The 9,524-nt window shown below is 45.8% G+C and overlaps 1 pseudogene; it reads right to left on the minus strand.

The window, feature by feature from the left end:
* Nucleotides 1-5,161: 5,161 nt before the first annotated feature.
* On the minus strand, nucleotides 5,162-5,280 carry LOC120601300 (uncharacterized; annotated as a pseudogene).
* Between the last annotated feature and the right edge of the window lie 4,244 nt (nucleotides 5,281-9,524).

Here is a 9,524-nt window from a genome sequence, read left to right on the forward strand (position 1 = left end):
ACTGTTTTTTATATTCGATTCATCCAAACCAGGGCCCTCTTCAAGATCATGGGTTGCATAAATCTCTTCGGTCTGAAGAGTCACTTTTATTTTCACATGTCAGATTTAAAATTTTTCATTTCCAATCCTGACTTTTTAAAGGGTCGAGAGTGTTGCTCTCTCTCCTAAATCAAGCCTCTATCAGTGGATGAGGCCAGCCGAAGCTGCTTCCAGATGATTCTTCCAGAGGTTGCTCTTTTGCCTTTGGCAGTGGCAGTTGGCTTGGCTGTTCATTGCTGGTCTCCATGGTCCCTTAAGAAGTTGACTAATGGCAGTTCTCTAATGTTTACAGCGATGAGACCTTTTCAAGGATTGGGAAGCCATCTGGTGACTGAGTGAGTTTGAAGTCTGCCCTCTAGAGTTCATAGTCTCTAGTTCACAATCTTTTTAAGGGGTGGTGTAGGATCATTCACACAAGGTATTCGAATGGACTACAAGCCTAAGTTTCAGGTTATAATAATGTGGGTATGTCTTTAAGTCTTTCCACTACAATTTTTAATCTACATCTCTCCAAAAAAAAACTTCACGTTTCTTTAAAATAGGCAAAGCTCTACAAGTTTTTGTGTTTTTGTGTTTTTAAAACTATAAATGGAAGCAGATTTGGATAGACTTGCTGTAATTCAAGAAACAGTCTTCCAAAAAAAAAAAAGAAACAGTCTTCCAGATATGAGGCCCTGTGCAAGCCCTCACGCAATGCAAAGATAAGTGACCACCTGGTTTCGGCCCTCAAGAAGTTGATAGTCCAGGCTGGAAGACACAATTATACGCAAATGTTGCACAAGACAGAATGTTGAATACTCTAGGATAAAAGAAGGTAATTCTCATGTATGAGACTGGAGAGAATGTTGAGGAAGGTGTAGATATGAGCTTGGAGACATGGGAGATATGGGCTCCATGAAAACATGGACTTTCTGTCTCAACCCTTAAAACTGCCTGACACATGGTAGACACTTAATAAAAGAGAGGCATTTGGAGAGGATAGAAGTTGGGCCAGGTTGGAGTCTTGCATGTTATACTGAGGACTTTGGTCTTGATTCTGTGGGAAAAGGGAAGCTGTTGAAGAATTTTTGAGCAGGGAAATGACATTTGTGCTTAGGAAGATAATTCTGGTGTCTGTGCATAGCATGCATTGGGGAGGCTGGGAGGCTCTTAAGAGAGGTGTGATGGCAGGGAAGATAGATGATTGATAGAAATGTCAGTGACGACGTCAACATGATCTGTTTGGGCATGAGAAAGGGGAGGACTCCATGATGACCCTGAGGTTTGTGGCCTAAACAAGACAGAGAATCAGGTGGAGAATGAGGACAATAGTTATATTTTCAACACCTTGAGTTCAGTATCTGTCTAGAAGTGGAGTTCTAGAGGTCAGGAGAGGAGGAGTCAGTGTGTTGAAATCGAGGACTATTGTTTCAAATGTCAGAATCTATAGAGCCGCGTGGAGGGAACCCATCAACAATGCTGTCTTCTCGCAAGGATCTTAACGCCAGCCTGCGTAATCGCATGCCTGAGGGCTTCAGGCTGCCTGTCAGTTTCTGGTGACAGCTATGAGGCTGGACTGAGTGTACCTTCAAACAGTAATGGTGTTCTCAGATGGGGATGCCAAGGGATGCCCAGGTAGCTGGTAAACATTTTTTCTGGATGTGCCTGTAAGGGTGTTTCAGGAAGAAGTTAGCATTTGAATAGATGAACTGGGTAAAGAAGATGGCCCTCACACATGTGAGCCAGCATCACGCAATCCAATGAAGGCCTGAATAGAACAAGATGAAGGAAGTGCAAGTTTGCTCTTTGCTTGAGCTGGGATATCCGTCCTTAGACATCGGAGCTCCTGGTTCCCAGGCCTTCAGACTTGGACTGGAACTATATACCTCTAGCTTCCCTCGGACTTCAACGTGCATAAGGCAGATAATGGGACCTCTCAGACTCCAATTATGTAAGCCAATTCCCGTGATAAATCTTTCTGTGTGTCTATCCATAGTCTATTGTTCTATTTCTCTGGAGAATCCTGACACTACAGATAGGATTGAGCTCATGAACTTTGTTCCCAGCGCATCTGTTCTTTTCCACGTACTGGGACATCATTTCAGCCCTAGGCTATTATTCATTCCAAAGTTTTTGGTTTGGCCTTTCTAAGAACCCACTTTTCCTACTTTATTCTTTATTTGAAAAAAAAAAAATTGGTTTTTTTTTTGGGTCTTTTTAAAAAATGCCTAAAATTTCACTTTTGCTACTTTAGTATTCACAAAGATAGTGTTATAAATCATCACCCTAAAGAATTTTCCCACTTGCATAGGGATAAATCATCACCCTAAAGAATTTTCCCACTTGCATAGGGATATAGGGATAAAATATAACATCTGTGTTAATTCTCTCTTGCCGGTAAATAGAACTTTCAACACCTTCCTCTTTACCACCTACATCAGAATCTTCTTTTGCAGTCTCGGTCCCAGTGTCAGGGCAGGTGGTGGTATCTCGAAGACCCCTGCTCTTCAAGACTGTTAAGACTCCCTAGGCTGGCCAGTCTTCCCACCCTTCAGATTCTCCTTTTACTGTTTTTCTCTACTAAGGCCTCTGGGATTCTGTATTTTGTTTTTACAAAGGTTGCATTTTTCATCTAAGTCAATTTTGTTTTTACAGAGGGAAAGACTGAAGCTCAAAGACACTTAATAATGAGCTCCGTCACAGATAGAATGTGGCCGAGCTACACTTAATCCATGTTTCTCAGCCTTCTGGTTTTTCCATTATAATGCAGCTGGGAATATCTTTCAACGTGGTGATTCTACGATCTTCCTTTCCTAAGCACAAAGTCAAAATCTGCCTCTCACAGCAGAAATACCTTGTAGTTGCTCATGGAATACTGGTATCCAGAAATGAGTCTTTTGCCTGGCTCTTTTTAAAATGTAGCCAACTTTAATAGACTTAGCAGCTAGAATATTCTCTTTGGGGGCTTTCCTCATTTACTCATCAAATTTTCAAAACAGTTATGGCTGCCTCAGAGCCAGCTTTTAAATCCTTTCCACCCTCTTTCATCTCAGCTACAGAAACAGCTGCGTGTACAGCTTGACCAACAGCAAAAGTACAAACACTTCCTCCTCCTCAGTTTTCCTTGCTATTTTTAGTTTTATTCCTATTCTGGGTTTTCTTTGGCTTTATGTAGCTGTTATCTGGGTCGGTTGACCCATGCCCTCAGAAGTGAAGGCTTCATCTGAGCCCTTTAATTAGAGACCATTTATTCCAGCTTTATCCTCTGCTCTCTTTTCTCTCATTGCTCTTTGGCTAACGTGGTGGTGGTGGTGGTTATGACTTTCTTTCCACAGTACCTCTCTGGTTGAACCGACCATCACGTAGCTGTAGCTAATTAGGAAGAGAGGGAAAGGGGAACAAAGTTTGTACAAAGGTCTCTGGGGAGGACTGGTAGGCCATGGAGACTTGGCGCTTTCTCCAGAGATTACCCAAAGATTTAGGCCATTTTAATAAAATACTTTTCAGCTTTCAGTCCTCATTCTACCAGCTACCTATCACTACCCCAGTAGGTAGACGTGGAATAAAATGGACCGTTTCCCACAGTAGGTCAGTAACAGCCCTCAAGAGGGTATAAGTAAGAACAAAATGTCAGACTTGGAAGGAATCCCAGATTCACCAACAGGGCCCTCATCGTTCTCATGAGGAAACCAAGGTCACAGAAGCAAGACAATCATTTTTAGCCTCCATGTCCATTTCCTAGCCGGTCTTGTCCAGCCTAACTAGAACCAAAGGAGAAAGAAACACACATAAGAGGACCTGGGTGGCGGGGTGGATTTCAAGCCATTTTGAAGGGACAGTGAAGCAAAGGCTGCAGTGGGAGTCTGTCTCTTAGACATGAGGGAGAGGAGGGACAATTCTTCACAGGAGAACCCCTGAAAATTGCTTTTGCCACTACTACAAATAGCTGCCATTGCAAGTACACACTATTGACCAAGGACTATTCTAAACATTATGTATTTTACCTCACTTAAGCCTCTTGACAATCCTGTGATGTAGGTAAAATTACTATCTCTTTTACAAATGATAAAACTAAGGCCTAAGATGAATATTTTGCTCAGGGTCATGCAACTGGCACGCAAGAAGGCCAGCATTCAAAACTCAGGCCGTCTGCCTCCAAACCTGTGCTCCTAGCACTATACTGACTGCCTCCTAACTAAGAATAGAGTTCAAAAGAGGAGAAGATATACATGAAGATGTTTAATACATGGATACTTAAATCGAAAATAACCTAAACATTAACAATTGGAGAGTGATTAACGACATAGAATATAAACTAGTGGACTATAAACACTTAAAACAATAAATGTAATGATTCTGTCACATTGTGGAAAGTTGTGACATACATGAAAAACAATGTGAGGGCATAATACCTCCTCCGTGATTTACATACCTGTGACTAGAAGGAAGCAAAAAGTCGAGGTATCAATATGAGGATATATAATTTTCTTTGGAGTTTTTTATTGTCTCTACTGTTTGTGCAATGAAATTTTTAAAATTGTCTCTTTAGTCTTTATAATTCTATAACCAGTAGTCTGTGGCCTAGCAAAGTTCTGGTAACTACTTTCCTTCCATCCCCAGTATTTAAAAGTTTTATACTTCATTGTTTCTCCTACTCTTTTTGTATGCCTTTGGTGTAAGGTAAATGAGAAACGATGAAAGTAACAGCACTGAGTGACATTAAGATAGAATAATAATAAAGTTTTACCTTGAAAGTTGCCAAATAATGTATTGCCTAGTTTGGGCGAATATTTCATATGCAAACAAATATATAAGAAAACACTCTTTGTAGCTGACTAGTTCATACGGGCTATCATTTTTCACAGTTTATAGAGCCGAAGTCACTAGCCTGCTTGAGAGTCAAGAATCCGGTGTGGCCTTATTTGTGGTCAAGCAGTAATGCGGTAGTGCCTGCTAGAGCCACTAGGTGGCTGCCATGCTCCACATCTGACTTCCTTACTTTGCTGGAATTGCAGGGCCAAGACAAACCTCTCCTACTCATTTTATTTTATTTTTTTTATTTTTCAGGCAAGGCAACCCTTGGTTGACCTCACAGATTGCAAGGACCTTGTGAACTTACAATCCCTTATTTTTTTATTTTTTACGACTACAGCACCTAGTCTTCCTAGGTGGTCTCCCATCCAAGTCCTAGCCAGGCCTGACCCTGCTTAGCTTCTGAGATCAGATGAGATCGGGCTTGTTCAGGGTAGCATGGCTGCAGACCTGCCTCCTCGTTTTATACTAATCTCTAGCAGATCAACATTGGCGGACAGTACAGCACTTACTTTTTCAGGTGGTTCATTCTCATTTTCAGCATCATTATTATTTTGTCCTTATATTGTTACAGGTCTGCTCTCCCAACCAAATTTACCATTCCTTGAAGGCTGAAGCCACCTTGTTTCTACCATAGGTTCTTGAGCTAGACTGAAAGCACTGAGGCAGTCAGTAGGGAGAGAAATGGAGAGAATAGATGTTTGTTGAGGTTTCCATCAAAGGCGGAAAAAAAATAGGTCTGGGTTAGAACCCTGTGTCCGGGATCAGAGGCAAGGGTAGCAAGGACAAGAAACAGACTGAATGGGAATTCAGCTGCAAGAGGAAACCCAGGGGACAGTAAGCCATTGGCAGCCACAAGGGCACACACGTGGCAGCCCTTCTGAGGTGTCACACTCATGCTGTCACAGCACCAGTACTGGGGACTGGGTCACTCCAGAGCCAACCCACAAAGTTAGGAAGCCACTAATGAAGCTTTGAAGACATATTCACAGGGACACTCACCAGAGTGGTGTGTCATCGTGGCCACAAGTGCAACCCAGACCCAGAAGATGACTCTTCTCTTGTGAGGATTCCAAAGTCTGTGACTAATGCTAATTAACCCTGACTCACTGTAGCACGGAGCTCAGAGAGGTCATTGTTTCCGCTGAATCGAGTGGGGAAACTGAGGCGTGGAGTGGGGAAGCAGCTTTGCTCTATTAGTCAGTGGCATCAGGCCACAAGTTTATCATTGTCCTGCTCAAATGCCCATGAAACTGCCCTTGATAATCAGGCGTAAACACTTCCAACAGAGCTGCCCAGAGGAGGAGGAGAGAGGGACCCTCCCTCAGAGCTGTTTCCATGCCGGGTAGAGCCGTGGAACTAAGGACTCTCAGCTGCGAAGATACTTAACAACACCCATCTCCTTTCCCACTTCCGTAATGAGGAATCCGAAGGCCAGAATCGGAAGCAACAGCCAAGGTCGCAACAGTGCTCAGTCCTCTTGCACTACAGCGCCAATGACAGCGGAAGAGACTGTCACGTGAGAGTTACGGGCACTGGCTCCACATCTGGTAGTCTGGGTTCGGATCCTGGATTCATTGGTTACCAGCTTTGTGCTTCTGAGCCAGCAACTCCATGCTTCAGTTTCTCCATCTGTAAAATGAGGGTAATGCTAGTAAGCTATGTCATAGGAAAATTTCGGGAAGTAAATGAGATATACGAAGTGCTTGAAACAGTGTCTGGCACATAGTAAGCGCTCAGTAAATAGTGTTCTTTGGGTTTCTTTTTAATGCCTACGGCACCTGGTATTTCTAGGCTGTCATCCATCTAAGTACTAACCAGGCCCAACCAGTAAATAGATATTTTTAAAGTATTTTTTAAATTAGGCAGTCCTTAGCTGCACACCTGACCATTCAGCCACTATATTGGCTTCAGCCCAGTCATCACTGTGGCCAAGTTGTTCCAGTTTACCTGGTCTTTGGGTCTTCTGAGGGAAGGGAGCACATACCAGAGTTTCTTCCCCACATTGCCCTCACTCTGAGTTGGGCTCTTTTTAGCCCAGCAGCCTCCGTGACATCATCAGACAATGCAGGTACTGTGGGCTCGGCTCCAAGCCCAGCTCGAGAAGCATCGGGAAGCATCTCGGGCAACAAGACACAGACCAAGATAACCACATTCCTGCCAGTCTCTTCGTGCCCTGGCTCCAGGCCTGGCAAGCCCACCTTCAGAAGGTGGTGGTACAATGACGACAGAAAAGCTAATTACAGTCATCACCCTGCTGGGACGAGAATACCAGCTTGTTTGTCCAGCACGGCTTACCTGAGTCATCCGTCCTTTAGCCTGTAGCCACCGGGCCTGGAGTTGGACCAGCAGGCTGCCAGGAGTCTGGAACACCTTCTGCATGCTGGACCTGGCAAGTGGCAGCACCTCCTGCTTGTCCTCCCCTCAGAAAGCAAGTCGAGGCAGTTTGGCTCCAGAGACATAGCTCCAAAGTGAGTGAAGCCTGGCTGGAGACTGACAACAGACCCAAAGCCCCAGGTCCCATTCTGGGCTGAGCGGAACCAGAGTTGACCCTTTGGAAAATCACTTCCATGGATCAGAGATGAAATGAGGAGATAGCGAAAGGACAGAGTGGCAGCTTCCTCCCCCTCCATGCCACCTACCACACCACTAAGCTGGTTCCTGTGCCCCACTCAGGCACCATGCCCTACACCCACCCTCTTGGCACTCCCCAGGCCCACCCTGTGGTTCTGCAGTAATCCAGGCTCAACTCCCACTAGCCCAACCTGGGGGTTTTCCAAAGTAAAATAAGGAAGAAAATAGGTGCTATATTTTACAAAAAAAAAAAAAAAGACTTTTAAAATTAGAATAGAATTAGAAAACAATTTTTTTAAAGGTATAAACAATGAGAAAGTCCCCTACACCCTCTCTGACTCACTGTGTGGGAGAAACAAGAAGCATATGACAGAGGCGAAAAGCTTGGGCTCCCTCCGTGGGACCAGGCGGAATTGAGGTGATTTCCACGGTAGGGACCATCTGTGGCACAGCTGATAAAGAGGAACCTGCGAAGGCCAAATGGGGACACCTGTGGGTGGGACAGGAGACATAGGCAGGAGTATTTTAAGGCAGTAAGCCTGTAGGCCTAGGAATGCGGCTCTCTCTCTCTTCAAGAAAGAGAGCAAAAGATCCCCATAAAACAAAGGACCGGCCAAGACGCCAGCTTCCCAGGGTCTAGGGGACCTAAGAGGGGATGGCGTCAGGCCCTGCCTCCCCACAGCTGTGACCATCTCCCTCTCCCTCTCCCTCTCCCCGCTGCAGCTCCCCAAGTAATTAGAGGCTTGTAGGTGGCACCCCCTGCCATGCAATCTGTGCCCCATTAAAATTTTCAGCATTCCTGTTGCCACCCATCACCCCTCATGCTTTCAAGTTTGGCGGGAAGTGAGGCTGACGACAGACTATCCCCCGAGGAAAGGGAGAGGCAGAGGGGTGGAGGGAAACCCAGTTCTGGCCTTGCTGACTAGAATAGTGACCTCATATTCATATGACCGGCTTTCTAGTTAACCTGCCAACCTAGGGTGACTCCCAACCCTGACCTTTACACCGGCCTCGTAAAGGATATCGTGGGTCCTGGTGCACAGGGGGCAACGACGGGCTTCACACAGCAGAGGTCACCTCAGGGTGGTGACCCACTGAAGAAGACCTGTGGCTTGACTTCCCCAGGACGGGCCCTGGATCCTGTGACTCCAGAAGACTCCTTCATCGCCACACTTTCTGAGGGAAAAACTGGGACATGCTGTCTAACGAGTAGGACCAAGTTCATGAAAATGATATGAACATTTAAAAGCAAGCCTGTGCCAGAAAAGTTGGGGCACACGGTCTTCACGTGCCCAGTGCTCGGCACGCAGAGGGCACCGGGGGTGCTGACTGGGTTGGGGAGCCCGGCCATCCCAGTGCCCCAACTCTGGCCTTCACCCTGGTGACCCTGGGCAAGCCAGTCTCCATTTCATTCCCTATCTGTCCAGTTGGGATAGTAACACCTATCTTATTTGTTCACAAACAACTTACTAATGATGCCAGGAAGCCTTTGGAAAAAGTTCGAAAGTCGATCATAGACACACATACACTCACACCACATGAGGCGGACAGGTTACATAAGGACTTGATTTGGGGATTGGAGGTGTTGCTGCAGGGTGCGGGCGTTGAATAGGGGTGGTGATAGTGGTATCTGAGTCAAGAACGGGGAAAGAACAAAAGTGAGAGATGGTGGTGGAAAGTCAAGGACCAAGGAGAAAATCCTGAGAAATCAGCCTGAGATGTCCCAGGGCTGTGGTTTGGAAGAAAGTGGGGAATGAGGTGGTGACCAGGGCAGAGGACATCCTTTCTCTCAATGGCCTACGTTTCCCCTTCCAGGATGCCGGCAGGCCTGCAGTCTGTGCCCGGCCTGCCAACTGAGGAAGAGGATGTTTAGGCCCAGGGCCTGCACCCTGTTTTTGAGCTGCCGCCCGTTGAGACAGAAGCAAGCAGCAGAGGCCTACGTACTGTAGTGATGCCAGAACTGACACCAACTCTGCGGAACAGGTCACCACATCAAGGTTTTGGGCCATCTGAGGCAAGTAAGACAAGCCTTTGAGAATTCTATCTGATTTTTGCTCCCTTGACTCCCCAAACGGGAAGTTAGTGCTGCCCAGGGTCCCCAGATCTTTTGGGGAGTCCCA

This window comes from Pteropus medius, unplaced genomic scaffold (genome assembly GCF_902729225.1).
Source record: "Pteropus medius unplaced genomic scaffold, Ma_sr-lr_union100, whole genome shotgun sequence".
NCBI lineage: Eukaryota > Metazoa > Chordata > Mammalia > Chiroptera > Pteropodidae > Pteropus > Pteropus medius.